At 38.3% G+C, this 19612-nt stretch overlaps 1 protein-coding gene across 14 annotated transcripts in view; it reads right to left on the bottom strand.

Annotated features, from left to right (window-relative positions):
- Nucleotides 1-19612, bottom strand: part of HDAC9 (histone deacetylase 9) — a 1049156-nt gene that overhangs the window by 591562 nt on the left and 437982 nt on the right. Inside the window, exon 2 of one of the 14 annotated variants that reach the window (XM_070787184.1) lies at nucleotides 419-572. The exons of the other annotated variants lie outside the window; for them this stretch is intronic. The gene's annotated coding sequence lies outside the window, so the exon portion shown is untranslated. The remainder of the gene's footprint in view (nucleotides 1-418; nucleotides 573-19612) is intronic. 14 annotated transcript variants of the gene reach the window in all.

The following is a 19612-nucleotide window of genomic DNA, read 5'->3' as shown; positions in this document are numbered from 1 at the left end:
TTAAGTATGGCTTTTACAGATAGCATATTTCTGGATTTTTTTCCCACTCACCTCATAAAAAAGTCTCATATTTGCTAAGTTCATGGAAGGGAGAAAGTGGCTCTTGCTGGCTCACCATTTATCAAGAGCAAAAAAGTAGTATATCCATTTCACCCTTCAGAACTCTGCCCAAAGCGTATCTCCCCAGAAAAGCCTTCCCTGACCTGAACTGCTGTGAATGAAAGGACCTAATTACAAACAAAGCTAGTGGAGGTGAGCTATTTCTAAAAGATGATGCTGTTAAAGTACTGCACTCAATATACCAGCAAATTTGGAAAACTCAGCAGTGGCCACAGGACTGGAAAAGGTCAGTTTTCATTCCAGTCCCAAAGAAAAGCAATGCCAAAGAATGCTCAAACTACTGCACAATTACACTTACCTCACACGCTAGCAAAGTAATGCTCAAAATTCTTGAAGTGAGGCTTCAACAGTAGGTGAACCGAGAACTTTCAGATGTTCAAGGTGGATTTAGAAAAGGCAGAGGAATCAGAGATCAAATTGCCAACATCCGTTGGATCATTGAAAAAGCAAGGCTGTTTCAAAAAAAAAAAAAAACGAAACCATCTACTTCTGCTTTATTGACTACTCCAAAGCCTTTGACTGTGTGGATCACGACAAACTGTGGAAAATTCTTCAAGAGATGGGAATACCAGACCACCTTACCTGCCTTCTGAGAAATCTGTATGCAGGTCAAGAAGCAACAGTTAGAATCAGACGTGGAACAATGGACTGGTTGCAAATTGGGAAAGGAGTATGTCAAGGCTGTATACGGTCCCCCTGCTTATTTAACTTATATGCAGAGTACATCATACAAAATGCCAGGCTGGATGAAGCACGAGCTGGAATAAGATTACCAGGAGAAATATCAATAACCTCAGATATGCAGATGACACCACCCTTATGGCAGAAAGTTAAGAGGAACTGAAGAGCCTCTTGATGAAAGTGAAGAGGAGAGTGAAAATGCTGGTTTAAAACTCAACATTCAAAAAACTAAGATCACAGCATCCGGTCCCATCACTTCATGGCAAATAGATAGGTTAACAATGGAAACAGTGACAGACTTTATTTTCTTGGACTCCAAAATCACTGCAGATGGTGACTGAAGCCATGAAATGAAAAGACACTTGCTCCTTGGAAGAAAAACTATGACCAGCCTAGACAGCATATTAAAAAGCAGAGACATTACTTGGCCTACAAAGGTTCATCTAGTCAAAGCTATGGTTTTTCCAATAGTCATGTATGGATGTGAGTGTTGGACCATAAAGAAAGCTGAGCACTGAAGAATTGATGATTTTGAACTGTGGTGTTGGAGAAGACTCTTGAGAGTCCCTTTGAATGCAGGGAGAACAAACCAGTCAATTCTAAAGGAAATCTTCATTGGAAAGACTGATGCTGAAGCTGAAGCTCCAATACTTTGGCCACCTGATGGGAAGAACTGACTCATTGGAAAAACCCTGGTGCTGGGAAAGATTGAAGGCAGGAGGAACAGGGAATGACAGAGGATGAGATGGTTGGATGGCATCAGCGACTCACTGGACATGAGTTTAAGTAAGCTCCAGGAACTGGTGGACAGGGAAGCCTGGCGTGCTGCTGTCCATGCGGTTGCAGAGTCAGACATGACTGAGCGACTGAACTGAACAGAATTTTGTCCTTCCTTCTACCATAACATAAATCATTGGATATTTTAACACTGGCTACACATCTATTCCCCACACTAGACCTCAGCAAGTCAAGAACAGAGATGTCATTCATCTTCGTGACCAAGCCACTGCAGAGCCAAATGATAAGCACTCTATGTGTGTTACTTAAATGGATATATGCAGAATTAAATTCAGGAAATTTCCAGCGATTTTGCCTACACTCTTAAGGTTCTCCTTGGCTCTAAGGGCTAGCCTGGCTCCTGTTGCAATAACTGCACAGGATATAGTGAAAGGACTCTTCTAAAACATCAAAGCTCGAGTCAAAATAAGTTCCACTTTTACATTCTTATTGATTCAAAGAGTTCCTTTTCAGTTTTAAAGAGATCCTACATGGTCAAAATCTTCGGAAGGAGGGGACGTTATGTTTACATATTTTCTAAAGAAAAGAGAGATATATTATGTGAACTAGAAACAGGCTTCAGATAATAATTTGTATTTGATTTATGAGAACCACAGAATCACTTTTACATGAAGGGCAACTACATAACATTCTCAATCATCTAACTTGTTGGATGGAGAAGAAGCTCTAGATTCAGACAGAATTTGACTTGATTTTTAGCTATCAGTTATTTGGTACTCATAAGCTGTATAGTTTGGATAAGTTACTTAACTTTCCTGAGTCACATGCAAATTAATGTATATACAAGCTAGATAAAAAAAATTTGAATGAATTCTTATCATACTAATATAATTCTTTAGACTGATAAACTATGCATACTCAAATTCCCTCAACTTAAAACTGGGAATATTAACATTGGCCTTGCAATATTGCCTTAATATTTAGAAATATGAATATAAAATTCATATCATTATGCCAAGAATATAACAGGTACTGAGTATACTGTATTTATTATTATTATTAGAGCACATTATGAATATATAAATCAAGAAATATGTAATTGAAGGCCTACTTAGACTTCTATATTCTTATCTAAGATAATTCCTATTTCTCAAGATGAGCTATAACACTGTAAAACAGAATATAAAGATCATTAAGACAATAAATGCTGGAGAGGATGTGAAGAGAAGGGAACCCTCCTACACTGTTGGTGGGAATGTAAACTCGTACAGCCACTATGGAGAACAGCATGGAGATTCCTTAAAAATCTAAATACAGAGATACTATATGACTCTGCATTCCCACTCCTGGCATACATCTGGAGGAAAACATTACCCCAAAGGATACATGCACCCCAATGTTCACTGCAGCACTGTTTTCAAGAGCCAAGACACAGACACAAGTTAAATGTCCATCAACAGAGGAGTGGATAAAGAAGATGTGGCACGTATATACAATGGAATATTACTCAGCCATCAAAAGTGAAATAATGCCATTTGCAGCAGCATGGATGGACCCAAAGATTGCCATCCTGAGTGTAGTAAGTCAGACAGAGAAACAGAAACATCATATGACATCCTTCATGTGGAATCTAAAAAGGCATGATACAAATGAACTTATTTACAAACAGAAGTAAACTCACAGACTTTGAGAATGAATTTATGGTTGCTGGGGGAAAAGGACGGATAGTAGGGATAGATAGGGAGTTGGGATGGACAGGTACACACTGCTGTATTTAAAATGAATAAACAACAAGGACCTACTGTACAGCACAGGGAATTCTGCTCAATGTTATGTGGCAGGCTGGATGGCAGGGAAGTTTGGGAGGAATGGATATATGTATACATATGTATGGCTGAGTCTCTTTCCTGTCCACTTGAAACTACCACAGAATTGTTGACTGGCTATATGTCAATACAAAATAAATAGTTAAAGAAAAAGAATATAAAGATTATTAGTTTCAGTTTCTGCTGTTTTATAAAGGAGAAAAATTGAGTGCTATATAAGCTAGATAAAAATTAGAGTGAATTCTTTTCATATTAACTCTTTAGAGTGATAGATAAACCATGTGTATTAGAAAACTTACTGATACCTGCAAAATAAGGAATGGAAATAATGAACAAGAGGGTGATTGGTATATTCCATGCTATTTTCTATGTATACTTTGTAAGACCAAATTACATATTTTAGTACAAGGAAGAGAGATTTATAATGACACTCACATGAAACAGAAAAACTTCACTGGGTACACAGAGCTACCTTTTTGTTTGTCATTTAATCAAAACCTAGGAATATCTTCAAACCACAGTACATTCCTCTACCCCCACCAGCTAATGTTTTCATTCCAGATGGCTGTGTCTATTTAAAAATCAATTAGCTAATATTAGTAATTTTACTTGAAGCTATAGCAACCTGTTTTTTATAATGAAATGGGGACTGCTGTCTTTTTATTTTGGCATTTTTCTGAAGGAAACTTTCAATAGTACTTCCGGTAAGCAGAAGGGACCATTTGGAAGCCAAATTCACATATTTTAAAGTCAACACCTTACTTGGATTGGAATTTATGACTTTTTGATTATTTGAATTATTAATAAATAAGTATTATCTTGATAGAACCCAAGTCTATCAAGGCTCCTACTCTTCCCAAGGTGGATGCAAGTCTTCGTATAGTTAAAGTAAACTGAAGCCTAAGAACAATTAGTGTTCTGAGGAATAAATGGTAGAGAACGCTCAAACATAATTTAGTGTTTCCCTTTATAAGCTAGGAGAAAACATTAGTAGGAAATATCATTTAAGAACCTCAGGCATTTCACTTAAAACAAGTACTTTACTCAAAACAGGATCAACCATACAGAGCGTGTTACATTAAAAAAGAAAGAAAAGAAAACTTAAACAAGTACAAGGCATGAGAATTCACAATTACTCTCAAGAACTAGGCTAATATGGCTGACTTTGTATCTTATGGGTCAACACCTATCATCACCTATTTTAATATCCAGTCTACAATAAATCTCAAGTAGTCTTTTTATTATTTTAACTTAATCATGGATTATCATACATCTCAGAAATGTTTAACTAGTAGAATCAATAAATAGAAGACTATATTGGCTTTCAGACATCCAAATATATATGATCAAATCAACTGAAAAGAAAGAGCATGATTAAGATGATATTCAAAATTTTGAATCTGTGACCTTGAGTTTAATGTATAGGCAGCCATGATATCATCTTTTCTAATAATAAAATCTATTAACATTGAATTTTAACAGGATTAGTAATGTAGTGTCGATCTTAGAATATTTGATGGAAAAGACAAAGTACTTGATTTGTATAAATTTTAAATTTTATTTCCAGAAAAATAAAATCTCCCAGAAGCCACTATGTACATCCAGAAGCAGCTCTTGTTTTCCAGGATAAAGCTTCTTACCATGGGGGTAAGTTGAATGACACATTAGATAATGTGGCCACACTTCCCTCTAAGCACATGCTTCCCACTATCTTCCTACGATCATGACAATGATGATGTCTACTGACACATTTCATAAATCAGAAAGAAAGTGAAAGTCAAAGTGAAGTCGCTCAGTTGTGTCCGACTCTTTGCGACCCCATGGACTGTAGCCCACCAGGCTCCTCCGTCCATAGGATTCTCCAGGCAAGAATACTTTGAGTGGGTTGCCATTTCCTTCTCCAGGGGATCTTCCCGACCCAGGGATCAAACCCAGGTCTCCTGCATTGCAGGCAGATGCTTTAACATCTGAGCCACCAGGGAAGCCCATACTATCAAATAGATCTCCTTTTTAACATTCATTTTCCTATTTTTTTTTTAAAACTTGCCTCATTTTTCATTAGGTTCTTCAAAACCCCTGTATCCCAAGAGTGATTATATCAATGCTTCTTAAAATGTCCTTTCTAGTTACATGAAATGATCTCTGCCTCACTTTAGGAATCATGGCCTGCTCTCTGAGACATTTATTCACACACTACCCTTTGATGCCTTTGTTTTCCCACATAGAAATCAAAAGTCAATTTTTTTTTTCCTTGCTTCAAACCTAAGCACCTATTTCTTACCCATTAACATCCATACACTTTCCCTCTTCTTTCTTTGTAGCATATATCAAACACTAATTCAGTGTCTTTTTCTTTGAATAATTTTCTTACTTGGAAAACTGCAGCAGCAGCAAAAGTAACAGTTCTGATGAATACTTGGAAAATATATTAGGCTCTGTTCTGTTTTTAATTTTAAGAGTTTCCTATATGTATACAGGGACTTCCCTGGTGACTCAGATGGTAAAGCGTCTGCCTACAATGCGGGAGACCCGGGTTCAATCCCTGGGTTGGGAATATCCCCTGGACAGGGAAATGGCAACCCACTCCAGTATTCTTACCTGGAAAGTCCCATGGACGGTAGAACGTAGTAGGCTACAGTCCGTGGGGTTGTAAAGAGTCGGACACGACTGAGCAACTTCACTTTCACTATATTTATACAACAAATATTTTTCCCTTTGACAAATAGTCATTCTTTCAATGGCTTCTGGGAAGAAGGCTCTTAGGTGTTCAAGCGAAGTGAGAGTGGCCACAACTGAGCCCAGGGAAAGTGCATGAGCTGTAGAACCAAGCAGACCTAGGTGTCAGTGTTCCCTCTGGATTGCTTTAATCTTGTGGTCTGGGGGGAATAGAAATTATGTCCTCTGAACCCTCAAACTATGTCCTAACAAATGTGTCATGTAGCTCAAGAAAAAATAAGATAAAATAAATAAGGGTTCAATATGCATTATGAAGGGATACTATTCCCTCACAGTATCCCTTCATAACTATGAAGGAAGAGAATCCCTTCATAACTATGGAGGAAGAGTATTCCTTCATAATTATGAAGGAAGAGTATTCTTTCATAATTCATATTTTTAATCCCTTAATAATATTTTTATCTTATCACATTAACTTTCATATTTTGAATAGTAGAGTAACATCTTAAATATTTAGTGCTGGAAGATAACTAAGATCAATATAAAAATACAAGCAACATCCATGCAGAGGGGCCATAGTTGAAAATATACCCCTGAAAAGTGTCAGCCAGGGAGACCCTTTAACAGTGTGATTGGGCATGCTGACATTTGTTACAGAAGATCAGGGGCCACGGTTCTGCCTCTGTTTTCAGTTCAGACCCTTTGTCTTCTCGTCAGAAATGAGAGAATCTGATCTTTTTCGCTGCCCCAACTTAACAGAGAAAATGCAGAGTGCAATCAGAACTCGACACGCTCCTGGCTGTGTGATCATGCCTCAGGAATACCCAACACGCAATCAGGCATTTGATGAACATATTGGAGGAAAACAAAACCCTTTTAGAAAACTAGTGGTGGAGAGTTGGTACTTATAGTGAGCCACAAGCAATTACAGACAAAAAGAATAATAATTTTCTGCAAATAATAGCAAAGGTCTTGACGCAGGGGAACAACAACCAGACAAAAATCATAATGTCATAATGTGGCCCACCCAGATGAGAAACTCCAGCCTTCAGACTATGCAAGGCAAGAAATCCAGCCTCGATTGGGCACTACAGGGTACAGGTGAGATAGGAACTGAAGATTCCTTTCAGGAATTATCATTTGTCCTATATGATTTTGCTTACTCTGTGCAGTAAAGTAAATTGCTATGCAATTTATCAACTCACATTCTGGAATTTTATAATCTTTCTAAAATCTTGAATTAAAAAGAGATTTTCTGCGTTTTGTAATGGATGCTGGGAGTAAAACCTGATTACTTGAGACAACAACTCTGATACTCAAAGTAAATAGAACCAAGTACAAACCTTATAAAACTGTTCATAGAGTTTAGTAGTTTACAGCCATGTTTGGTTAAGGATATGCATTTGATTTGGAGAAGGAAATGATAACCCACTCCAGTATTTTTGCCTAGGAAATTCCATGGACAGAGGAGTCTGGCAGGCTTCCATGGGGTCCACGGGGTCACGAAGAATCAGACACGAATCAGCAAGTAATAATAACAATGCATTTGATTAATCCTAGAGTAATATCTTGAGAGTCCCTTGGACTGCAAGGATATCAACCCTGAATATTCATTGGAAGGACTGATGCTGAAGCTGAAGCTCCAATACTTTGGCCACCTGATGCGAAGAGCTGACTCATTGGAAAAGACCATAATGATGGGAAAGGAGAAGAGGGTGGCAGAGGAAAAGATGGTTAGATAGCATCGCTGAGTTGATGGACATGAATTTGAGCAAACTCCGGGAGATAGTAGAGGACAGAGGAGCTTGGAGTACTTCAGTCCATGGGGTCACAAAGAGTCAGACATGACTTAGCAACTAAACAACAATATTCAAGTAAACCAAGCCTTGTATTTAAAATTTTTTAACACCATGATGGAAACAATAGACCCATAACAATGCATGCATCAGCTATAACATAATGCACATTCCAGAGAAAATTCATATTCTGTTAAATAGGCACCCCCGATAGCCCTCCCACCCCACCCCTTTAAAAAAACAGAAACCATAGCTCGGCTTGGTCAGAACCTGCCACAGGGTGGACAAGTGCACAAAACAATAGACAGGACGTGCGTGGAGGGGCGGCGGGAGCTGAGCCAGTGCTGAGGGCAGCACAGCACAGCACAAGGCAGGGACTGCATTCCAGGGGGGCTTGGGGAAGGGTCCCCACCAGGGCCTGACGGCTGAATGAAACTGGGCACATGCATCTGCGGTGAAGGATGCAATGGGTGCAAGCACTAGTTTTTAGTTTCTTAGATACAATCCTGATGGCTCCTTTAGGCAACATAGCAGCCCAATCAATAGCTTTTTCCTCTCCTTTTCATAGTGAAAGTTATTATTATATTTCTATTCTTCTAGTTCCCCAGGCCTAGAAAAGAATCACATATGAACCAACATCCACTTTATATTCTTATTATCCCCTATTTACCAATCACATTTGATTTAATTTTTTACAGTAATATGAGTTGCAGCAGAACAGACTGAGCATCTTGAAAACTCCCTCTATTTTCTGTCCCTCAGTCCTCTACTCCGACAGGGTACTGTCCCCAGCCTGCTGCAACCACCTGTGGAAGACTCCTACAGCTCCAGCCCTAAGGTACCGCTCTCTTTCCTACTCACCACTCTTCCCACAAACTATCTGCGAAACAGGAACTTCATGGTCACAGAACAGGGGAAGGTACTGACCTCTCCTCAGGAGCAGGTTGTCTGGCGTTAGAAATATTTCATCACAACTGTCTCTGATTTAACTTCAACACCTTGTTATGTATTAGAGACAAGACGGCATAGGGAGAAAAGCAAAGACACAGCTTCAATCCTGATTACAGGGCATTCTGACTTTGTGACCTGGGGCAAGCTGTCCCCAGTTTTATCTACATACTGGCTATTACCATATATCCTTAGTAAGAGTGTTGCTGTGATGACATATGAAATGGCCAACACAAACACTGGTACACAATAGTCAATAAATAGTAGATCAGATCAGATCCAATCAGATCAGTCACTCAGTCGTGTCCGACTCTTTGCGACCCCATGAATCGCAGCACACCAGGCTTCCCTGTCCATCGCCAACTCCCGGAGTTCACTGAGACTCACATTCATCGAGTCAGTGATGCCAACCAGCCATCTCATCCTCTGTCATCCCCTTCTCCTCCTGCCCCCAATCCCTCCCAGCATCAGAGTCTTTTCCAATGAGTCAACTCTTCGCATGAGGTGGCCAAAGTAATGGAATTTCAGCCTTAGCATCATTCCTTCCAAAGAAATCCCAGGGCTGATCTCCTTTAGAATGGACTGGTTGGATCTCCTTGCAGTCCAAGGGACTCTCAACAGTCTTCTCCAACACCACAGTTCAAAAGCATCAATTCTTCGGCGCTCGGCCTTCTTCACAGTCCAACTCTCACATCCATACATGACCACAGGAAAAACCACAGCCTTGACTAGACGAACCTTTGTTGGCAAAGTAATGTTTCTGCTTTTGAATATGCTATCTAGGTTGGTCATAACTTTCCTTCCAAGGAGTAAGCGTCTTTTAATTTCATGGCTGCAGTCACCATCTGCAGTGATTTTGGAGCCCCGAAAAATAAAGTCTGACACTGTTTCCACTGTTTGCCCATCTGTTTCCCATGAAGTGATGGGACCGGATGCCATGATCTTTGTTTTCTGAATGTTGAGCTTTAAGCCAACTTTTTCACTCTCCACTTTATGTCCTAAATGCTTACTAAAATCAATTTAGTTTGGGGGAGAATGGATACATGTAAAAAAATAATCAATTTAAGACACAATGCTAACAAGTTGATTGGAAAGCTCAAAAGAAAAAAAAAAGAGGTAAAGGGTGCTGCTGGAAACAGATAATTTCCAATTTTAAAAAGTCAAGACATAAATTCATGAAACATAGGATAAGAAATATCTTTATAAATATAATGGAGACTTATAACCAGAAGATTTAAAACTTCTCTAAGCCTTGCAACTCAGTATAACTGAGTGTTGGCACATATACAGGCCTACTCACCCAACTCAAGATTATATAATAAACCATTAGCATATTATATAACCGTAAAATATTAATATAATAAGTACTCCTTATTGATGGTTACATTAAATAAAATGCCCTTAATTTAAAAGTTATGGATGAAAGACAAGAAATTAAAAAATTAACTGAGATAGAGTATGTCCAAGAATAGACAAAAATAATATTTAATATTAATGTCATTCTTAACTCAACAAGCTAGTTCTAAAATTTACATGAAATAGCAAAGCTCCAAGGAGAGTTGTGAAAATTTTGAAGGAGATTAAAATGAGAACATGTGCCTTATCACTGTTCAAGACTTATCTGTTAAGTTATGATAAAGAGACTATATTATTGCTTCAAATACAAACAAATAGGTAAGAGAAAAGAACAAACCAACAAAGATTAGGCCTGTAGATATATGATAATTTTACATGTGTCAGTGCTAGTACCATAGATAAGTGAAGATCCTCAATAAATGGTGCCTAGATAACTTGTTCTCTATGTTAAAAATATCAGATCCCTCAAAATTAGAACCCTACATTAAACTACACACACACGCATACATGCTCACAAAATCAACCCCAAGAAGATCAAAAATCTATGTACAAAGAACAAACTTTAAAAGGTTTAGAAGAAAAAATATGAAAGAGTAGGCTCACATCCTCAGATTAGGAATACACTTGTTGAAAAAGAATCAGAAAAACACAAATCACAAAAGACTGATAAATATGACACAAGAATATAATTGTTATGCAAACACACTATTAAAAAATAAAAAAACTGGGAGAAAGCATTTACAGTGCAATAAAGCAATCAGTGATTAGTATTCATAATATAATGATAACACTTACAACACACAACCAATAATAAAGTAGGCAAAACACACAACCCAATAACAAAGTAGGCAAAATATATAAAGATGCAATCACTGAAAAGGAAACTTTGATGCCCAATCTAAGTATGAAATGCATTCAAGATTACTAATAACCAAATAATAAATTAATCCACAATGTGATAGAATCATAAATCTGGCAGACAGGTAAAAAAAATGAGTCTAAGAATACCAAGTATTGGTAAGAATGCTGAGTAATAAGAACTTTTAAACACTGAAAGCAAAAGTTTATATTTGTTACAAACATTTCATTTAATGAAGGCTAGATTTTTCAAAGAAATTTCCTTTCAAAATGGCAAAACTATAAATCCCATGGATGGAGGAGCCTGGTAGGCTGCAGTCCATGGGGTCGCTAACAGTCAGACACGACTGAGCGACTTCACTTTCACTTTTCACTTTCATGCACTGGAGAACCAAATGGCCACCCACTCCAATGTTCTTGCCTGGAGAATCCCAGGGACGGGGGAGCCTGGTGGGCTGCCGTCTCTGGGGTTGCACAGAGTCGGACACGACTGAAGCGACTTAGCAGCAGCAGCAGCAGCATGCACTTTCTAAGGCAACTAAATATTCTGGGTAAAATCCTAAATTGAATCCTGTCTAAAATTACCTTTCTCTTTTCTTTTTTGCTTAATTTAAACTAAGTGTGTTCCTTGCAAGATTTTCTTATTGTAATTCTATCAACAATGAGAAATTACTATGGCACCCGAAATAAAAGTGGATTCACAAATTAAATAGTGTAACATAAAAGGAAAGACCTAATGTGCAGCCCATCATCTCGAGAGTACATCACGGAATCAGTAAACGCATAAATTTCACTTAAAAGTGCAATTTCTTTTCCAAAGATGATTACTACTTTAAGGAAAACCTCATGTATGTTGATAGCCCTATGGCAATTAAAGTATTGACTGATCTTTGTCTTTAGTGTCGAAAGCAAGAATTGTTAAATGCAGATACAATCGCGATAGGCAAACACATTTTAACTTAATGAAATAAAAACAACAGGAACTACTATTTAAAATACCTGAATAAACACACCACTGGCAGAAAGATCAGAAGATAGCCACATGCTGTAAAAGGTTATTAATGGATCAAATAATTTTTATAATTATTCTAAAGTCCTTGATTTTCACGCATGTCTGAGATAAACACAATCAGAAAATAATGGCAAACATTAAGAATCAACATTACATGAAATTCTGGAAATCTCACTTCTGTAATCTGTCAAATGATAAGCTCTTCACCAGTTCTCTAAAATTCATGACTGTTAGGAAGTGTAACCAGAAAAGAATTTTGAGACCATCTAAAAGCTTTTAAATTATAAAAATGTATTTTACTAGAAAAAAGTATTTTCTCCATATGTATACAGTTTGGCCTTAATTAAAACTCTATTTCAACTGTATTTTGTAAATATAATCATCTGGTTCCTGATATAAATGTGAATGTGTTTGTTTGTTTATTTATATGTATAAAGAACTAATTAACTACTCTGCCAGACTTGATTTAGAAATTTTGACATTGAATACAGGCTTCCTTGGACCTACTGTCTATTGTTAAACTCTCAAGTCACGAGGGCCAAGTTCTCTGAGGCTGCTATTATCTCTCTTATATCCAAGTTACTTTACCAACAAAGGTCTGTCTAGTCAAAGTTATAGTTTTTCCAGTAGTCATGTATGAATGTGAGAGTTGGACTATAAAGAAAGCTGAGAGTCAAAGAATTGATGCTTTTGAACTGTGGTGTTGGAGAAGACTCTTGAGAGTCCCTTGGACTGCAAGGAGATCTAACCAGTCCATCCTAAAGAAAATCAGTCCTGAATATTCATCGCAAGGACTGATGCTGAAGCTGAAACTCCAATACTTTGACCAACTGATGTGAAGAACTGACTCACTGGAAAAGACCCCGATTTTGTGAAGGACTGAAGGCAGAAGGAGAAAGGGAGCACAGAGGATGAGATTGTTGGACGGCATTACCGACGCAATGGACATGAGTTTGAGTAGGCTCCGGGAGTTGGTGATGGACAGGGAAGCCTGGCATGCTGCAGTCCATGGGGTCACAAAGAGTTGGACACAACTGAGTGACTGAACTGAACTGATACTCAAGTTATTAAGGAGCTAACTCAAATATGATAATACATAGTATATTCATTCAGGTTAGTAAGAGCTGACTGCAATACAATTAATTACTTCAATCTATTGAAAGAGAGATCCATTAGATGGGATGTTATCTTTGGAGTCAGAAAAAAGCATGGAACACAGAGGTGAACATGGTCAGGTCCTGTCTAAACTCAGCTACAGAGAGGGGTGTTCAGTCCCAGAGGTTGGTAAATCCTTACAATTAGGAATAGGAAGCTGTTTCTTAGCAGTAGAATGTTTTCCTAGGAATTATTAGGTGACTATTTTGAAATCTTATTTTATATGGAAGATGAGCTCTCCAGGTGGAAAACTTAAACAGTAAAACTTTGAAAACAAAAGGAGGGTTTAGGATAGTGCAGGCTTTGCTTTTCTGATAGGAGTACAAAACTGGATCCAGAACTTAGGTGCTCAGGACATATACAATATATTCCAGGGGCTGTGTGGACAGAGAATGAAAAAAAAAAGAAAAAAACAAGACACACACAAAAAAAGAGATAAGGTATTGTCTGCTAATATTAGGGAAGGATATTAGGGAGAAAAAATAAGATATTTAATAAATTTTTTAAAATGAAGTTTTATTGTGTGGTGGTATTCATTTAGGCTCTTCTCTCACACTCTGCAGTAGTTTAAAAAAATCGCTAGTACTTTAAGAAGAAGTTTAATATGCCTTTTGGGGAACGCAGGGAAGTCTGGAAACAGTCACACTGGGTTTGGGGCCAGACCTGAGGCTCCCTGTGGTGGTCTTGCCACATCTGGGTTCTGCAGAGGGTAAATCCATTCCATCATCTTAGCCTCATGCTATTTAACATTCAAACCATATAACTAACAGGCATGGGTTTCAGTCAAAGTTCTTCCATCATCTGTCTAATCATAATCTGGTTTCCCAGAATTTGCTAGTCAGAGGTCATGAGGGTACTGTTTCCCAGTGTAATACTTTATATTGGGATTATTTATTTGAAATTCTGCATGAATCTATCTGTCTGGAAGGGCAATGCTGATGTTAATCTGCCAAGGTTATGATTCCCTGTGGGGATACTGTAGCAGACACTTGTAGTTGATAGTGCTACCGTGGCAAACAACCTTTAATCAGTGTTTTCTAAAAATATTACCTCTACAGAGTGACATAATTTAAATGTACCTGCTTTATTTAAATGAAATAGCATTCAAAATTAAATTTTTTAAAGGTTAATCTTGGGACCTTAATCTTAGAATTCTTGATTTCAAAGAATTTACCTATCAATCCATTCATCAGGACCAAACAATCAATCAGAGTTTGTCTTATAAATACATAGTTGAGTTTCAAGAGACAAGACCTATACTGTGCTACAGAAAACATACATGTAACAGGGCTCTGTTGCATGTCATTGTACTAGAACATTCCTAAGTAGGATATTTCCATTTTAAGGTCACATAGAGCCATATGTAGAGTAAATAGCACTGAAATCACAATGAGATGCTCTGGAATATTAGTGATCTTATGGATTTTGCTGATATTTTGCTGTTTATGACTGACATTTGCAGACGCTAGAGCCTAACACAGTTATCCCAGAAGAAAAATTCCCTGCAATGAACAAAGTCCTTTTGTGCTGCTGGTAAAACATGACTCCACTAAGGCAATTAGCTGTTTTAAAAATAAACTAATTCATTTTGAAGATTTGATGTATAATTATGCAGCTGCATGGACTGGGGAGGCATGGTGACTGGCAAGAGTGTTAGTAAAGATTAGGGGGGAAAAAAAAGGCATCTCCATGCTGACAGCTAAGCATTGATTTAATGTCCAATTGCCACCTTTGCCTTGTGTGGAGCTACAAAACAGAGCTCTTTCTAAAATAATCCAAAAAGTTTCTTATAAGGATAGGAGACATCTTCAGGGACAGAGGGGATAGAAGTTAAAAATATTTATCCAGAGCCTTGCTTCTAAGAAGCATGGTACCTTCTGTAAAACTAACTCTTACTTCTCCATTAAAAATATGACTAAGAGAATTTAACTCCCTCAATCCAAAGACAGAACTGCTCTATACTAGTTCTAAAAGCAGAAATTTGGTGACATGATACTCTGTGGGGGTTCAAGGGTACTTCTAGAAGAGGAAAGGGCTCTTGGTCCATTTTCAGAGATTTGTTACTAAGGTAGCAGCTTCCTTGAGTGGGAAGATCAAGCTCTGGCTATTAATCACAGCACAACCTTCCAAGCTTGGTTAGGCAAAGGGCTCTAACCGATCTTGATACTGCCCCTGGCTTTGCTAGCAGCCTCAGTTTCCAAAAAACCTGCAGGGTTAGTTCATATCACATGAGGAACATTATTCAAAAATTTGATTAACACTTTTGATTGCATTTCAATTGCATTATATACTTCCTACAAAGTGAAAATAGTAATATTTATACAATGTGTCTTTGTGGATTTCTGTTTCTTGTGGTCATTTCCTTTTTCCTTTCCCCTCCCTCCTACTCTCCTTGCTCCTTCCTTCCCTCTCTTCCCCTCCTATCTCCATCCTTCCCTTCTCCTCTCTCCCTCCTCCTTTCCTTCCATAGGCATTCTCATTCACTTGTCTTCCTTTGGGTATTCCAGATTCTTGTTATGTATCATTTCATATCTCATTATTACTGTATCTCTGACTTTCAGGTTTCCAGTGCTGCCTTTATTAAGAAGTAGTTTTCTAATATCCTGAAACTAGAAAATAGAAATTTCAGCTCAAGATAAACATAAAATAATCATTACCTATTTTAAACTTGCTTTTAAAGTATTTGAGAAGGCAAATGCTTATTAGAATTTGGTAATAAATCTGTCTACCTCCCCCCAAAGAAAAATTGTGGGTCAAAGATAATAAAATGTATACAAATAGAAGAATATATTAAAATTCTCCTTATTATAAATTTTTACTTCCTCTGTGTCATGTTGATGCATTCTAAAAATTAGAATATAAATTTTTATTTCTTCAAATTTCATTTCCTCAGGTCTCTGATTTCATCAGCTTAGCAAAACCTTCCCTACATATTATTGCGGCTGGAATAGTCCAGGGGAAAACAGGTGCTGTGGGGGGTGCTACCAGTGGATACCTGAGGTGGGAAAGCTCAACCCTGACTGTCCTGAAGATTGCTGACATTTTGTGTGACATCTAATTTAGATCATTTAAAACTTATAGAAAAGGTGCAAAAAACTTCATATATCTTATATGAAGATACACCACTTTTTAACATGGAGCCTCATTTTTTTGCTGTTTTTTTTTTTTTTTTTCATTTATTTTAGCTTACTTGGAATATTTCCATACAGGCAGCATCAGGGAAAGATTGAGGGCAGGAGGAAAAGAGGGAGAAAGAGGACGAGATGGTTGGATGGCATCACTGACTCAATAGACATGAGTGTGAGCAAACTCCAGGAGATAGTGAAGGACAGGGAACCCTGGTGTGCTGCCATCCATGGGGTTGCAAAGAATTAGACATAAGTTAGTGACAAAAACATACACAAAAATGTGAGATATAACCAAGCCTCATATCAGTGTTAGGCAAAAAAGATAGAAATGCCCTCTTAGGGCAAATACTGGGATGCCATCAGAAGGTCTAAAATAACACAGGATAAGAAGGTGAGAAGTACTAGGGCCTGGCAAGTTAAGACTGAGTTGGTTTATACCTGCATTTTAAGTGATTTGTATGGAAGACCATAAACTCATCAGATCAGATCAGATCAGATCAGTCACTCAGTCATGTCTGACTCTGCGACCCCATGAATCGCAGCACGCCAGGCCTCCCTGTCTATACACTCAAACTCATGTCCATCGAGTTGGTGATGCCATCCAACCATCTCATCCTCTGTCATCCCCTTTTCCTCCTGCCCCCAATCCCTCCCAGCATCAGAGTCTTTTCTAATGAGTCAACTCTTCACATGAGGTGGCCAAAGTAATGGAATTTCAGCTTTAACATCATTCCTTCCAAAGAAATCCCAGGGTTGATCTCCTTCAGAATGGACTGGTTGGATCTCCTTGCAGTCCAAGGAACTCTCAAGAGTCTTCTCCAACACCACAGTTCAAAAAGCATCAATTCTTTGGCGCTCAGCCTTCTTCACAGTCCAACTCTCACATCCATACATGACCACAGGAAAAACCAGAGCCTGGATTAGATGAACCTTTGTTGGCAAAGTAATGTCTCTGCTTTTGCCTATGCTATCTAGGTTGGTCATAACTTTCCTTCCAAGGAGTAAGCGTCTTTTAATTTCATGGCTGCAGTCACCATCTGCAGTGATTTTGGAGCCCCCAAAAATAAAGTCTGACACTGTTTCCACTGTTTCCCATCTATTTCCCATGAAGTGGTGGGACCAGATGCCATGATCTTCGTTTTCTGAATGTTGAGCTTTAAGCCAACTTTTTCACTCTGCACTTTCACTTTCATCAAGAGGCTTTTTAGTTCCTCTTCACTTTCTGCCATAAGGGTGGTGTCATCTGCATATCTGAGGTTATTGATATTTCTCCCGGCAATCTTGATTCTAACTTGTGTTTCTCCCAGTCCAGTGTTATAAACTCATAGAGGAGCCTTATTATTTACTCTACATCATTTACTGTCCAGCTAAGACAGCATAAGGTCTGTCTTACACTCTATCCAAAGAGATCAAAGAGTTTGATTTCTGAAGTGTTTTAAGATCATGTAAAGCTATTTAAAATAATTTCACCAATGGGTTGATCCATCAACAGACTGTAAGGAAAACATTATAACAAGGCTCCAGTCAGTGAGAAGTAAACGAATTATGCATTAAAATAGATTGAATAATCAAGCATGTTGTCCAAGAATAGCTATTGGGGGAGGAAAATCACAGTTGCTAAAGAAAAGTCAACATATCTTTTGCCTTTACCTTTAGCTCAAAATTTTCTAAAAGAATTCCCCCTTTTAAGATCAGAGATCATTTTAGAGGCTTAAATCATGGCTTGGTTTGTGCAACAGATGCAGCTCCTGGTCTCTGTGTACATACACGTGTGCACTAGAACCGTCCCATAGAGAGTTGCGAGGCTGATGTGTATACAAGCACTGCCAACTGGGCAGAAAATAGAAGTGATTGGGTCTTATGGAAGGAGGCATCAAAAATAAGTGCTCTAAGTTAATCAGAAGTGTGTCCTGTGCTAAGTTCCCATCACATTGACCACATCTTAATTTTTCTCAGCCTGGTAAAATTCTTTGGTGAGCTCTGCAAGCACAGAGTGGCTCAAATGATGAGAAAGATGACCCAAGACCATAGGTATAAAAGCTGCTGAGAATGCAAAACATCTTTCTTTGAATGGGTGTTTGTTTTTGAAATCAGAGATTCAGTCAGTCCAGTGATCTCAGCTCCCCACAATCTACCAGGTGCTGCTTGCTTAATTTTGCTCTTCCTGGCTTTAATATACTCCATACGGGTGAGCCTGTCTGGGTTATTGTGCATATGGATGATTTTGTATCAAAGATTATTTGGAAATTGCAAATTGGCCTTAAATTATTTGCTTAATGTCCACTTACTATATACCAGGCACTGTTCTAAATACCTGAGATAGACTAGAGATGAAATGCACACTTTCATGGGGCATATATTGTAGTGGGGAAAGCAACAATGAACATGTTCACAAAGAAGTGGGTTTCCAGATAGTGATCACTGCAACAGTGAAATAAAAGAGCTGGAAGACAGAGCGACTTATGAGTCACGGACTGTTCAGAAAGGATGGTAGAGAAGGCATCTCTCTCCCTAAGTAGGTGACACGTGAGCCGAGATGGGAAAAACGTGAAGAAGCCAGCCTTATAAATATGCAAGAAAGACACATTCCAGGCAGAAGGGGCAGATCTCTATGTGTCTGCAACAGAAAGCAGGCCAGGGGAACTGCAGCACAGAAAGGAGTTGGGAGAGTTAAAGAAGATGCTTTTGGACGGGGAGAGCAGTTAAAATCCGTTAATCCTTGCAGGTTACAACAATGGAATAGAGAGAGTTAAAAGGTTGGGTATGCAGCAGAGGGACTATAAAGTAGGAGAGAACTTCATTCTAAGAGTTCTCATGCCACAGAGAAGTCCAGTACCATGATGGGACGGTACCTGTCTTGGTGGCAGTTAGTCAGGGACAGAACCTGAGATGAATAGAACAGAGGGAACAGTGAATATTTATCTGAGCCATTTCTTACCACGGAATTCTATTTGAGATCTGCCAGTAATAATCTTATTTTTTTTGTTGTTAAGTAGAAAGGGATAGATGTAAATAAATTATAATCTAAAAGCAAAAACAGTACGGATAATTAAATTTTCCAGCTAAAGGCAGCTAAAGCAGGGCTCCAAATCAAATCTTCAGGTCTAGAGGAAGTCCATAGCAATTACAGAACAACAACGTCCATGACAAAATAGCAGTATAGAGAGAATATCGGCATGGACCTCCAAGAGGTCTGTCTGCTGCCTGGTGTGTGTTAGTTGTGGTTTAGTCAGTAAGTCGTGTCCGACTCTTCTGTGACCGCATGGACTATGTAGCCCACCAGGCTCCTCTGTCCGTGGGACTTCTCAGGCAAGAATA

This window comes from Bos indicus, chromosome 4 (genome assembly GCF_029378745.1).
Source record: "Bos indicus isolate NIAB-ARS_2022 breed Sahiwal x Tharparkar chromosome 4, NIAB-ARS_B.indTharparkar_mat_pri_1.0, whole genome shotgun sequence".
Classification (NCBI taxonomy): Eukaryota; Metazoa; Chordata; class Mammalia; order Artiodactyla; family Bovidae; genus Bos; species Bos indicus.
The sequence above is the reverse complement of the archived record's forward strand: the minus strand, read 5'-3'. Positions and strand labels throughout refer to the sequence as shown.